This window comes from Triticum urartu, chromosome 7 (genome assembly GCF_003073215.2).
Source record: "Triticum urartu cultivar G1812 chromosome 7, Tu2.1, whole genome shotgun sequence".
In the NCBI taxonomy this organism is placed as follows: domain Eukaryota; kingdom Viridiplantae; phylum Streptophyta; class Magnoliopsida; order Poales; family Poaceae; genus Triticum; species Triticum urartu.
Genome location: NC_053028.1, coordinates 18700873 through 18716273, shown reverse-complemented (window position 1 = coordinate 18716273; position 15401 = coordinate 18700873). Strand labels below are relative to the sequence as shown.

General features: G+C 43.4%; 1 long non-coding RNA gene across 1 annotated transcript; it reads right to left on the bottom strand.

Annotated features, from left to right (window-relative positions):
* Positions 1 to 476: 476 nt before the first annotated feature.
* On the bottom strand, positions 477 to 3489 carry LOC125522462. Its single transcript, XR_007289770.1, has 3 exons — positions 3224 to 3489; positions 2998 to 3081; positions 477 to 2633 (listed from the first exon to the last, which is right to left on the bottom strand). It is a non-coding gene; the product is annotated as an uncharacterized LOC125522462 (long non-coding RNA).
* Between the last annotated feature and the right edge of the window lie 11912 nt (positions 3490 to 15401).

The window sequence follows — 15401 nt, the reverse complement described above, 5'->3', positions numbered from 1 at the left end:
AAAATAATTTATACATGAAAGTTGCTCAGAACGACGAGACGTATCCTTATACGTGGTCTGTTCGTCTGCCACACGTCCCTAGCATAGAGAACATGCAACTGTCCCCTCTCTTTCAGTTGTCCGGAAAATGCCAAACTTCAGAAAAACATTCCTGGATGTTTTTCTGCCTTCGCCGGTATCGCGTAGTACTGCGTTAGAACACGCCTAGTGCTGCTTATTGTCATGTCATGCATCTGTGTGCCTTATATTTACTGTTTCTTCCCCCTCTTCTTCTCCGGTAGACCCCGAGACCGATGTTGATGCCCCTGTGATCGACTACGTCGACGACGAACCTTCTTCCCTTTCAGTGGAGCTTCCAGGCAAGCCCCCCCTTTGATCATCCCGATATCGCCCATTCCATTCTCTCATGCTTGCATTAGATTTTGCTATTGTTATTGTTTGCTCCTATTCTGATGCATAGCCTGCTTTTGTAACCTGCTGTTGTACCTTACCTGCTTATCCTAAACTGCTTAGTATAGGTTGGTTAGTGATCCATAAGTGACCCCCACCTTGTCTTTGTTGCCCCTGCTTCATCATCGATGACTCGATCAACGTGATCGATGACCAGAGCCTGACACCTCACATCACATCACGCCCCTTTAGTTGGTCGACTCTGCAGAGCTACTATCGAGTGTCGAGGGTGATCCCTCATAACGCACTTCTGATGACAATTCTGTAGTGTAGCTATTTGGTCGTGGTCGACGAGGGTGGATCCTCTTTCACCATTCCCGATACGGCTCTGTCATGCAACACCTCAAGTGTGAACCTCGAGGGTGGATCCTCTTACGTTCACCTTGATGATTACATCGAGTGGAATCCTCCGTGGGTGATTCCTCGGGTTTTCCCCTTGATGTTTGGACACATGGTTACCTTGACTTTACTTGAGACCATTGTTGAAGTCGGGTCGGCCCCGAGGGGTACCCGCGAGTTGATGAGAAAGTCGGGCGGGCCCGTAGAGCACCCGCGAGTTTTCTACGTGGCACGGCCGGGTAGTCTGGGCCCTTGTCGTAAGTCCATGAGACGGGGCGACGGGGTCACATTATCGTGAGTCTCTGCTCGTCTCCGCGAGCCCCCAATGCACTAACAGGTTTGGGTATTTGTTCTGAGTTGGCCTCTGGCCTTTACGCACTAACCACCACGCGAGAATAGATATTGGCCTCGACGTCGCAGTATCAGCCGAAGCTTTGTCAGACGTCTAGTTCAGCACTGCGGTACGGTCGGATCATGCTGGCCATCCGAGGCGGTGCTGGTATCCACCCTGCTCGCAACGACCCGGAGTGCAATGGGCGACGGGCCCAAGACCCGGGGCACTTAGGATGTAGACCGGCGAGGACCTCTCTGCTGAGCCTAGGTAGGGCTGCGACGTGTTGATCTTCCGAGGCCGGGCATTGACCCGAGAAAGGTGTGTCCGGCCAGAGTGATCGAGCGTGTTGGGTAACGTGGTGCACCCCTGCAGGGAAGATATATATTCGAATACCGTGTCCACGGTTATGGATGTTCAAACTTGTATCCGGATCTTATATAACTAGAAATGGATACTTGAGATTGTGATGGATACGTGGCTCCAGGATTGCTTTCTCGTAGGGAGTCGAGGAAGGATCTTGGGCGTTAATGCTACAACATGTTTGTTAGTTATAAACTACTATTCTTTACTCTTCCACATGCTGCAAAATGCTTGGAGCTGTTTGAAGATGCTAGTCTTCAATAGGCTAGGTCTTCCCCTCTATTCTGGCATTCTACAGTTCAGTCCACAGATACAACCCTTCCATTTGATACCAATGCATACTTAGTATATATCTGATGCTTGCGAGTACTTTGGATGAGTACCCACTGTTGCTTTGCTACCCCTTTTCCCCCTTCCTTCTTATTTGTGCGTTGATGCAATCAGATGGTGGATCCCTGGAGTCAGATGCCACTGCCGACGGATACTGCTACTTGGAGACCGCCGACGACCAGGAGTAGTTAGGAGGTCCCAGGCAGGCGGCCTTACCTCTTCGATTGTGTTGCTTTTGTGCTAGCCTTCTTAAGGCATCCTTGTTTAATTTATGTCTGTACTCAGATATTGTTGCTTCCGCTGACTCTTGTGTATCGAGCTTGTATTCGAGCCCTCGAGGCCCCTGGCTTGAAATATGAAGCTTGTATCTTTTCAATTTGTGTTTAGAGTTGTGTTGTGATATCTTCCCGTGAGTCCCTGACCTCGATCGTACATGTTTGCGTGTATGATTAGTGTACAATTGAATCGGGGGCGTCGGACTAACATGGTGACAAAAAAAATGAGATGCTGGATGTTGCTGAACTGACCATTTTATCAGTACGAGCCCTTCACAGTTGACACTTTAGACGTGCGTGGACTGTGAGGCATTGCGAACTCGAATGGGATTCCTCAGCTTCCAGCTTCACTTGAGATCACTACATCACGGTCAGTTCAGGACTAGAGTCTTACTCCATTCACAACAGGGTCTGATTGGGATGTTCACTCCTCCAGCTTCATAGCTCATCGTGCCCTGCTCAAATCTCATAGTTGCTCCAGCTTGAACAGTAAAAATTTCTCCTAGTTGTCCAGCTTGAACTGTAAAAATACTTCATAGTTGCTCCTGGACACCAAGATTCGGAATCAACATTTGTTTCAGAATATTAACCATGCAATTGGTGCTCCAGCTTGTCTTAGGTTGAAAATATCTAATGTTTACAGTGCAAAAAAAGACTAGGTTGGAGCATCTTAAACGAGCATTTTACATACAGGAAAACGTATTGTTGTGCAACTACATGTTAACACGAAGAAGAAATTGAAACTTTGCATAGATACTAAAACATGCTGGAAATAGAATGATAACGTTTCCAAACTACTGAATACGCCAACTCTCCTCTGACAGAGATTCTGGCAGACAAAAACGGTAACCGACATTTCACAAACCAGATGGAATCAAACAAACAGAGGTGGAGCTGAGCAAGCTATACCGGCGGCATGGTGGAGACTCAGAGGCCAGTGCCTGGTAGAGATGAAGATCAGAGCCAGGGAAACGACCAGCGACTAGCATCAGCCTGAATTTTACGTGCACAATACATCATCTTGTTAAAAGACAGAGAGAGATTAAGTGTAAATGTATATGGTAGAAATTAACATCTCATTTAATGGTGTCTGCTGCTGAACGAAAGTGAAGTTAGATGACCTCTTAATGCTCACCTTCCAGGGTTGACGGCATCACTCATGCCGAGGTCGAGCATCCAAGAGGCTACATGGAACGACGACCTTCTGCCAGCCATTGATTCTGCCTCAGCTTGCACATGTGTCCGTACTCAGTGCCACCATCACTGAATTTCTGGAATGAATTCAGACCATTAAACAGTCTACCACTGGTTTTTTGAAGTGATGTTCGGCCGAATGGAGAAACCATCTAGCCTCTATTGAAGTCGGGTGAACGTATGTGTCCTAACAATCAAATAATTGCAGTGTCCCGTCATCTTTCTGTTTGGTTGGTGCATTACAATTAATCTGGTTGTTGCAATGTAGCCATCACCCGTACAAAAGGAAAAGGAGACGAGTAATTGAGAGCACATCTGCACATGGCCTGCCGGCCATACGCACAGGACCAAATAACACGTACGGCATCCATCCACATGTTCATCTCTAGCGCCGACGGTGAGTATCCAGTGATACCACACCCTAGCTACATGATTTCATGATACCATTTCAAAAAATTCGATTTTAAACATTTCAAAAAATTCCAAAAATTTTGTGGATGTTCACATCACGTGAGTGTGAAATCCCTACAAAATTCAAAATACACACTGAAATACAAAAAAGACAAATCCAACATGAATGTTTTGCAGAAAACCATCCGAACATTCCCGAATGACGGTTTGATCGACATCGTGTGATGCTGCCCGATGGACCATGATCCAACGGCCGAGCTCACATCAGAGCACTGGATATTCTCCCCTAGCGCCGATCGACCGATCGAGATGAGAGCAAGTTTAATTAACTAACCAAAGCAGAGAGACCAACGTTCACACTTTTGACTGTCCTAGATAAAAGACCCTAACTAGTTAGGATTATGGAGCAAATGGGGGTTGAAATTCTGGAAGATGCTGGGGTGTGGTCCGATTCTGGGAGAATCGAGCAAAAGAACTAGCCCTTGATAGTGTTATGTCATGTTCCCCTTGCATAAGGCTCTGTGTTTGTGAAACTTCAACAGTGGCATGCATCGATACAAAAAGTCACGTTGGAACCCGGGTGTGAGTGCGCGCTTTATTTTAAACAGTTTAAAAACCATATGCCGAAGCTCCAGAAAATGGTGAAACAAATTCTACATGGTAATATGGATGTGTACTGCCACACGTGCAATGTTTTATGATGAAATAAGTTAAAATGTCGCAAACGTGTGGATTTTTAGTGGTGAACAGTGTGCATACTGTTCATCTTCTTCAAATCATGAATTGTTATTCAGACGAAGTGCCTTTTCTAAATCAATCATGAGTTTTATTTTTCAGACGAAGTGCCTTTTGAAAATCATGAACGTTTTTCACACGAAGTGAATGTTCTGTATTTCAAATTTAGGACAGTAAAACTGAGCCTAAACCGAGCCCTCTCACGACCTGGCAGTTTTTGGCTGTCCGTTTGATTGATCTGGCCGATTAGAGCCGTTAGATGGGCTGTGAATGAGGTCTTCCATCACAGTTTTTTCTATGTGGGCCGACTGTCCTAGATGTCTGATTTTACTCATATACATCCGATAGTGAAGGCCGTGAAGTTTGAACAACCTCATTTAACCCTGGTTTGGTAACGGCAAAGGGGATAGCCTTGCTTTTGAACATTCATGTGCATATATTTTCATTAGATGTGCAATCGAAATCAGTAGGAGAGAAACTTTCATCCCTATATTTCCACTGAAATAGTTTGTTCAGCCCGGACTTCAAAGTAGTCTCCCCCGTTGACCTTCTTTTTTAGATAGAATCCTCAATGAGTTGAAAGGACTCCCAAACTTGCTCCGGAGAAGTTCCTATATGAATCTTTGGCGGGCTATCAAGAGATTTATGCCCTCTATCTGATAGTGGTAAATAGAAACCTTGGGAATTTCTCCCATCTATTGTTATAGCAAGATCATCAGATCATGGGTGAAGCAATAGATCATCAAAAAGTTCTTTATCAGCCGGCGGAAAGCGTGTTAATTCATTCATTTCATCGGAAAAGGATCGAACAGGAGTCACTATTCCAGAAGAAAAGCGGAGATCTCTGGTTGCATAGGCCTTTTCTACCGGCCCATTTGACTCTATCCAATCTATCGAGGAAGAGGCTCTGTTACCATGTAAAACGTTGGTGGAAGCGTATCACCCTTTGCTCGGGCCGCAGTTGTATATATATGCTGTATGCCGTGGCTTACAAGTACCGACCGAGAGAAGATTGATCGGGATTGTTACAGGAGGTTGGAAGAGATAAAACAGAAGAAAGTTAAACAGCTTTCCTATCTCTATACAATATCTTCTAACAGGGTCAAAGCGTTTGTACGAGCTGTTCAAGTAATCAGCAATGTTGTGATACATGATGGGCAGATTAACAAGGTTATGGATAAAATCCTATCTCCTTAAAAGTAAAAAATATTGTTGCTCTGTCTGTACGACGGCTACCGCGTTGTGATGCTTGTGTGTTGACATGGCGCAGGAGGAATTCCAGCTGGCGCTTCTCAACATCAGTAAGACTGAGGCTGTTTGCTGATCGTGTAAGTCCACATTGCACGTGTGTACACGAATTTTCTGTTTGTATTGTACAATGAAAGTGTCTTTCTGTTTTGTTTAGTTTACTGAGGGAGTAATTACTGTGGAGTCATTCTCACTCTCATTTTTGCCATATTACTGGGACCTTCTAGATAAAGAATACACTGTTTAACATTTTGCAGGAATCATTTGCGGTGGACAAGAGGAATCATTGTACTCAACAATCAACATTTTTTTCCTGTGTGTAAGGAGCATAATATGGACTCACTATAGCAGGTGCCATTAACATCCATAGTTCATCGTTGCAACTGGTCTTCTTGTGAAGCTTACGATACAACATATATTTCAGGTATAAATTTGTTGGCTCAAGTACCATCAGAAGTTTCGTAGGACTATTTTTGTCTCGATGTTTATCTATTAAACATCCAACATGTATGTGCTCTCTTTATTGGTTTGATAATCCAATTAACTAAGAGGGCATCTCTCTTTTTGCTAGGCTCTTAACAATGTTAATAGTATTATTGGCCAACACTAATTGGAAAGGTATGTATCTCAGCTTTTCAAGTAACATACTTTAATTTGTGAGTTAAGAAAACATACCTTAATTTTGATTTTGACATTGCGCTAACATAAACTTTATTTCCCATTTTAACACCGCGCTAACATAAAAGATAACTTGCTTAATTACTATGACCTATGTTGGATTCAGTTGTGCATTTTTCACCTTGATAAGTTCATAGTTGAACAACTTGATATGGCTGGTGCAACCAAAGGACTCCATCCATCTCTGTGCCGCCATCAAAGACATCCAGGTACTCTCCTCTTATTTGTCATGATCTATTCTCCTCCTATGCCTTGTTGTCTGCGTTCTCCATAATATTATTAGACAAAACCTGTCATGCACCACTGTTTTGAATTGGAATTTTCTCTGATGCTGCATGATTTGAATCTGATTTAGACCGAAGTGTTGGTAAATCTTATCATCCGCCCTCATGTATCATCTGTATGTGTCTTGCTTCAACAAATCCAGCATCTATAAAAAGCAGAGATCCTTGTAGTAACCTGATTTTTTGTGGTTTAGGTCTGGTTGCTTTTTGTAGAGATATACTAATTTTTAGTATGAATTTACGCTTAGCGTGACACTAGCATGTTTTCGTAGAAAGATATAAATTTGTTAAGAAATGGTAGCATCTGCTGTTATCTGCCATTTAAATTATAGCTTTTGCTCTTCTTATTTTACATGTTACTTTCCATCCTATACATTTCAAATTTGATTCAATGTGCATGAACCTAGGGACGCAAGCGGGGCAGGGTCTTGGACAATACCACCGTACAAATGTATTGTTACTATTACAGCCAGTACATGATGAGTTAGTTGATGAGTGTTGCGTATAAACCGGGACCTTCCCTTTGATCGCACACGAAGCTGAAGGCAGTCATCACTTTGGCTGGAAGGTCTTTCTTTTTAATCTATTGGAGCAACAGATATCATTGTATAATTCCATGCCTGGATGCTTTTGGGAAGCTTCATGTTGTGTTATTACTTAGGCTTAGAATGTATTACCTCCGCTAGGAAATACATGACGTGGTTTTAGTTCTGAAACCACGTCATGTATTTCCGAACGGAGGGAGTAGATTTGTATGCAAATGTTGTTGTAAACCAGTTGTTGAGTGACTTCATTTTCGCTAAGCTCTTAACATGTTGTTATGCAATTTCATGGTACTGTGTTATAAGTATTAAATTAGTTGTTAAATTAGTTGTGTCGTTTGTCTAGACTTCGTTTATTATTATTTCATGCTCATGTGCTTCTCCATGCCTCGCTAGGACATTCTATTGCGTCTACTGGAAACAGTGACTCAAGTAACCATTCTCTTCTTCCACATACCAATTGAACAAATGAAGGATACTTAACTTTTCTTAATTTAGTTATCTACCCCGTCAGCTATAAACTGTCCTTCCACCAGTTGAAGCCCATTATTAGTTCAATGAAAAGACCATGTACCGCCAAACTACACATATTTTCTTTACAAACCAATTAAATTCACTCTTCACCTCTCTTCTGCTAACAAATAAATGCTTCATAGCTGCAAATGCAATTATAGTTGAAGATTCATGTCTTTCAATATTTAAGAAAATTCCAAATAGATGGGCGCAGCATCGCGCGCCAGCAATGATCTAGTATGTATGATGAGCTCACTTGCACGAACGCACTCCAATAGTGATCTGTACTGAGGTGATGCAGGTCCTGTATGGTCCTGATCAAATAATTGCGGTGTCCCAGCTGGTTGGTGTCTCGTTAATCTGGTTGTTGAGATGCATCTATCACCCATCAATTGCAATTTTCAAATGAGCGCACCGTCTTGACCATGCAAAAGAAAAGGGAACCGACAAGATCCACCGACACGCATGGCATGACGCTCCGTGCATGACGCCGTGTGTCTTTGGACTTGGATAAGCAGCTGAATAGCCGTGCACATGTTCTACCGGCAAGTTTTCAGTAGTCATCAATCAACCATATAGTAGGACTGCAGTTCGGAAATTCATATATATCTCACCAAATTCAAGTGCTTCTTCTCACATAGGGGTGGCACCTTTGTTTCCACTTATCTGGATAACCCCTGCGTCGCTCGCAGAGGCGACCTGGGGGTACCTTAGACACACCGGCCGCAATTGTACGAACGCACTCCACCAGTGATCTGTACTGAGGTGATATACAGGTCCTGTATGGTCCTAATCAAATAATTGTTGTTTCCCAGCAAGGTTTTGGTTACCGAATGGGAGATTTTTACCATGGGGACCGGTAAACGTGGTTACCACAAAATTTCGAGCAAATTTCGAACAAAATTTATAATTCAGTTTTGAATTAAAATTCTTTCAAAATAGATATAGATAGCACTTGAACATATATTATCATAAAAGAGCTACTAGCTCAGTGGAACGTTGTCTATGTGAGTGCAGGTGCTGCCATACTTTGCTATACATTGAGCATTTGAATTCAACAAAGTCAAAATATTTAATTTCTTTGCTCGAAATGACCATTTACCGAGGGGGACCGAAATATGTGGTAACCATGGTTAATCTTGAAATTTCGAGCGGTAACCAAAACCCTAGTCCCAGCTGGTTACTTTATCATTAATCTGGTTGTTGGGATGCAGCCATCACCCATGGATTACAATTTGGAAACGAGCACACCCGCTCCTGGCCATGCAAAGGAGATGTGGAGCAGACAGGATCCATGGATCACGCATGGCATGATGCTCCATGCATGACGTCACGTGTCTTTGAACTTGTACAGGCAGCTGAACAGACTCTTAGTTCTACCGGCAAGCTTTCAATAGTCATCAACATCGATCAACCATATAGTAGGACTGCAGTTGTTCATATCTATCTCGTCAAATTCAAGTGTTTCTCACATGTATTTCAAAATGCATGGGCTGTCACTAATTTCCAGAGACAGCCCATGCATTTGGAAATACATGCGAGTATAAGACAGGGCGGAGTTCGTTGATACACGATGTGTAAAAAAAATTAATGCACTCGAGAGTCTGAAGTTAATTGAGCATCTACTTCTATGACTCCAGGCATTCAACGATCGATCCCGCTTTCTGATGAATACTTACACTAGTATTTGTCCAACAATATACATACTTAGTCAGCAGGCGTTTCCATGAACAGAGCATAGCAGAGAAGCGGGCGATTGCAGCAGTTCAATTGTAAACTCCCTCTTATGCAGACAACTTATCCTGCAGACTCCTAGCCGGTCTAGGAAACCGCCGACGGTTGGTATCAGGATGTGTATGGTCATCATGTTTCACTACCAGCTGACTTGAAATGCATAACAATATATGGAGCTTTCTTGGTAGCAACATCTTCTATGGTGCAGTCCATTGCATTTTCAATGACTTTTCCCCAACTGAAATGCATATACAGAGCACATTAGTTCATTTCATCAGCAGATGTATTTTGTGTTCGCAAGCTGAAAACAACATGAGAAATTGCAAGTATATGAAGAGCATGTGACATGCAACCCACAAAAAAAAGAGGAGTCGGTGCTCATTGAACCGACCAGTTATCTGGATGATCACTTCATGGTTTACTATTATGTCACTAGTCCGTCTTGTGCATACATTCTTCTTGTGCTAAACTACATTGCTAACTATCTTACTAATATGTTATTCAACAGAAGCTCCCATCAGAGTGTGTGCCTCATATGATGTCTTTGGAAGGTGACGTGAGAATTCTTAACTTACGGCCAAGTCTGCCGGTGGCTTGGTACTGTCCATACAAGATTAATAAAAGACATGAAAGCCTCAAAATAATGAAACGATGGACAAATGTAATGAAAGGGCATAGGGAACTACTTGGCGGCAATATGGTGCGCAGGCCACAAGTTGGAGACATGTTGATCTGTATTCTCCATAATGGAGATGGAGAAACTCTCCTGTTTTATGCTATTTTAGCTCAAAGTGAGGAGTAGGTGTCCTAGATAGCTAGTACTTCTCGTGTGCAAGAATGATGATGAGTTATTGTTATTGTTGGTGTTGGTTATACTTATGATCATGTGTACTATATTCTTAAATGACTACTATGATGATGAGGAGGCGGCCTTAATTACGACTTGTTATGTGCTACATGATGATGAGTTATTATATATATGATTATGGATGATGAGTTGTTATATTATTGGGGTCGAAGAAACAGATCTAAGTGAGCAAGTTGAATTAGTACGTAGGACGATACGATGATGTTGTATCATCCTACTAATTCAAGTTGCTCACTTGGCTCCATCCGCTTTAATCTAATCTATGCTTCTTCCACGACCTCTACATTGATAATGTATAAAAAAATATAATGGTGTATAAATAGAGCATAAATGTAAAGAAAATAAAAGAAATATGCAATGGTAGCAGCAGCGCGGGGAGAAGCTGGGCGCTACTGATATTTAGTAGCAGCGCGGGCGAAAAACACGTTGCTTATAATGCCAGTTAGCAATAGCGCTGGTTAATACATGCTACTGCTAAAAGTTAGCTGTAGCACCTTCCCCTGCGCTACTGATAGGCCTTTTGCACGCGCTACTACTAGGGTGTTCCCTAGTAGTGTTATGTAGGACTTCATTGAACTCGCCGATACAGATCGATGGCAGAGGGTTAACACTCACTATGGATTTTAGCATACACCAAGTTTTGTACCTCTCTCCAACTTGTGCCTCACAATAGACACATGTAAGTCTCCACTCGGCATGGTTGGGCATCACCACTTTTTCATCCACATTATACTCGGAATACCCGAACACATCCAATTTTAATCCATCATTCCAAAATAGACCAATGCCACAACTGCGGCCAGAGCTACTAACAGCATAAGTGTGATTAAAACCTAAAGTACCAGCAAGACTCTCGACCTGTTCTTTTGAAATTTGGGTTTCTACGATACATAGCACGGTCGGGGCAAATTGCTTCGCTAGATGGCGAAGCTCTCGAATTGCCGCGGATTTGCCCGCACCGCGTCAATTCCAACACAGGAGATTCATTGTGCCCGGCGATCCTCTACACGGGATGTCGCCGATCATGCATCAAATTGTTTCTTTGGAGCAGCGCCCTTCTTTAGGTTGTTCTTGTCTGGGTTGACACACGGTCTCTTCGGATCTTGCCTTGATGATGGACTAGCCGGCACCGTCGGAGGGACAACGGCCAAAGTGTTTTCTAAAGTCGGTGAAGAGCCAGAATGGCACCTCCCTTCTATTCGCCAGAAGCTCTCTTCCTATTATCTCCTACATCGTCCATGACTACATCTGGGTCAGCACCGTCAGGGTTTTCATTTTCAGCACCTTCGGGATGGTCAGGAGCCATGCCACGTCCAGCTGATCGGCCACCACGGCGTCCACCGTGGCACCTCCTTCAATGTCCAGGCCCTGCTCCCACACGCATGTTCAAAGAGGCCCTGAGCTCCTTAAAGTATAGTGTAGAGGGCGGGTGAATACCATCACCATGCTCCTTGTATACATGCCCAAGATGCTGTCGGGGAACGTAGCAATTTTAAAAAAATTCCTACGCACACGAAAGATCAAGGTGATGCATAACAACGAGCGGGAGAGTGTTGTCCACGTACCCTCGTAGACCGTAAGCGGAAGCGTTATATCAACGCGGTTGATCTAGTCATACGTTTTCACGATCCGACCGATCCAAAGACCGAACGCACGACACCTCCGAGTTCAGCACATGTTCAGCTCGATGACGTCCCACGAACTCACGATCCAGCAGAGTGTCGAGGGAGAGTTTCGTCAGCACGACGGCATGGTGACGGTGATGATGAAGCTACCGGCGCAGGACTTCGCCTAAGCACTGCAACGATATGACCAACGTGGATTATAGTGGAGGCGGGCACCGCACACGGCTAAGAGATCAATGATCAACTTGTGTGTCTATGGGGTGCCCCCCTCCCCCGTATATAAAGGAGTGGAGGAGGGGGGAGGGCCGTCCCTCTATGGCGCGCCCTGGAGGAGTCCTACTCCCACCAGGAGTAGGATTCCCCCTCCCTAGTTGGACTAGGAGAGAAGGAAGGGGGAGAGAGGGAGGAAGGAAAAGGGGGGCGCCGCCCCCCTCCTAGTCCAATTCGGACCAGAGGGAGAGGGGTCGCGCGGCCTGCCCTGGTCTCCTCTCTCTCTCTCCACTATGGCCCAATAAGGCCCATACACTTACCGGGGGGTTCCGGTAACCTCCCGGTACTCCGGTAAAATCCCGATTTCACCCGGAACTATTCCGATGTCCAAATATAGGCTTCCAATATATCGATCTTTATGTCTCGACCATTTCGAGACTCCTCGTCATGTCCGTGATCATATCCGGGACTATGAACTACCTTTGGTACATCAAAACACATAAACTCATAATACCGATCGTCACCGAACGTTAAGCGTGCGGACCCTAAGGGTTCGAGAACTATGTAGACATGACCGAGACACGTTTCCGGTCAATAACCAATAGCGGAACCTGGATGCTCATATTGGCTCCCACATATTCTACGAAGATCTTTATCGGTCAAACCGCATAACAACATATGTTGTTCCCTTTGTCATCGGTATGTTACTTGCCCAAGATTCGATCGTCGGTATCTCAATACCTAGTTCAATCTCGTTACCGGAAAGTCTCTTTACTCGTTCCGTAGTGCATCATCCCGTGACTAACTCATTAGTCACATTGCTTGCAAGGCTTGTAGTGATGTGCATTACCGAGAGGGCCCAGAGATACCTCTCCAACAATCGGAGTGACAAATCCTAATCTTGATCTATGCCAACTCAACAAACACCATTGGAGACACCTGTAGAGCACCTTTATAATCACCCAGTTACGTTGTGACGTTTGGTAGCGCACAAAATGTTCCTCCGGTATTCGGGAGTTGCATAACCTCATAGTCATAGGAACATGTATAAGTCATGAAGAAAGCAATAGCAACATACTAAACGATCAAGTGCTAAGCTAACGGAATGGGTCAAGTCAATCACATCATTCTCTAATGATGTGATCCCGTTCATCAAATGACAACTCATGTCTATTGGTAGGAAACTTAACCATCTTTGATTAACGAGCTAGTCAAGTAGAGGCATACTAGTGACACTCTGTTTGTCTATGTATCCACACATGTACTAAGTTTCTAGTTAATACTATTCTAGCATGAATAATAAACATTTATCATGATATAAGGAAATAAATAACAACTTTATTGTTGCCTCTAGGGCATATTTCCTGCAGTCTCCCACTTGCACTAGAGTCAATAATCTAGATTACACAGTAATGATTCTAACACCCATGGAGTCTTGGTGCTGATCATGTTTTGCTCGTGAGAGAGGCTTAGTCAATGGGTCCGCAACATTCAGATCCGTATGTATCTTGCAAATCTCTATCTCTCCCTCCTTGACTAGATCGCAGATGGAATTGAAGCATCTCTTGATGTGCTTGGTTCTCTTGTGAAATCTGGATTTCTTTGCCAAGGCAATTGCACCAGTATTGTCAAAAAAGATTTTAATTGGACCCGATGCACTAGGTATGACACATAGATCGGATATGAACTCCTTCATCCAGACTCCTTCATTTGCTGCTTCCGAAGCAGCTATATACTCCGCCTCAGACGTAGATCCCGCCATTTGCTTAGAACTGCACCAACTTACAGCTCCACCGTTCAATATAAATACGTATCCAGTTTGTGACTTAGAGTCATCCGGATCAGTGTCAAAGCTTGCATCGACGTAACCATTTACGACGAGCTCTTTGTCACCTCCATAAACAAGAAACATATCCTTAGTCCTTTTCAGGTATTTCAGGATGTTCTTGACCGCTATCCAGTGATCCACTCCTGGATTACTTTGGTACCTCCCTACTAAACTTATAGAAAGGCACACATCAGGTCTGGTACAAAGCATTGCATACATGATAGAGCCTATGGCTGAAGCATAGGGAACATCTTTCATTCTCTCTCTGTATCTTCTGTAGTGGTCGGGCATTGAGTCTGACTCAACTTCACACCTTGTAATACTGGCAAGAACCCTTTCTTTGCTTGATCCATTTTGAACTTCTTCAAAACTTTATCAAGGTATGTGCTTTGTGAAAGTCCAATTAAGCGTCTCGATCTATCTCTATAGATCTTGATGCCCAATATATAAGCAGCTTCACCGAGGTCTTTCATTGAAAAACTCTTGTTCAAGTATCCTTTTATGCTATCCAGAAATTCTATATAATTTCCAATCAACAATATGTCATACAAATATAATATTAGAAATGCTACAGAGCTCCCACTCACTTTCTTGTAAATACAGGCTTCTCCAAAAGTCTGTACAAAACCATATGCTTTGATCACACTATCAAAACATTATTCCAACTCCGAGAGGCTTGCACCAGTCCATAAATGGATCGCTGGAGCTTGCACACTTTGTTAGCACTCATTGGATCGATAAAACCTTCAGGTTGCATCATATACAACTCTTCTTCCAGAAATCCATTCAGGAATTCAGTCTTTACATCCATTTGCCAAATTTCATAATCATAAACTGCAGCAATAACTAACATGATTCGGACAGACTTAAGCATTGCTACGGGTGAGAAGGTCTCATCGTAGTCAACTCCTTGAACTTGTCGAAAACCTTTCGCGACAAGTCGAGCTTTGTAGACAGTAATGTTACCGTCAGTGTCAGTCTTCTTCTTGAAGATCCATTTATTCTCTATGACTTGCCGATCATCGGGCAAGTCAACCAAAGTCCATACTTTGTTCTCATACATGGATCCCATCTCAGATTTCATGGCTTCAAGCCATTTCGCGGAATCTGGGCTCATCATCGCTTCCTCATAGTTCGTAGGTTCGTCATGGTCAAGTAACATGACCTCCAAAACAGGATTACCATACCACTCTGGTGCAGATCTTACTCTGCTTGACCTACGAGGTTCCGTATTAACTTGATCTGAAGTTTCATGATCATTATCATTAGCTTCCTCACTAATTGGTGTAGGAATCACATGAACTGATTTCTGTGATGAACTACCTTCCAATAAGGGAGCAGGTACAGTTACCTCATCAAGTTCTACTTTCTTCCCACTCACTTCTTTCAAGAGAAACTCCTTCTCTAGAAAGGATCCATTCTTAACAACGAATTTTTTGCCTT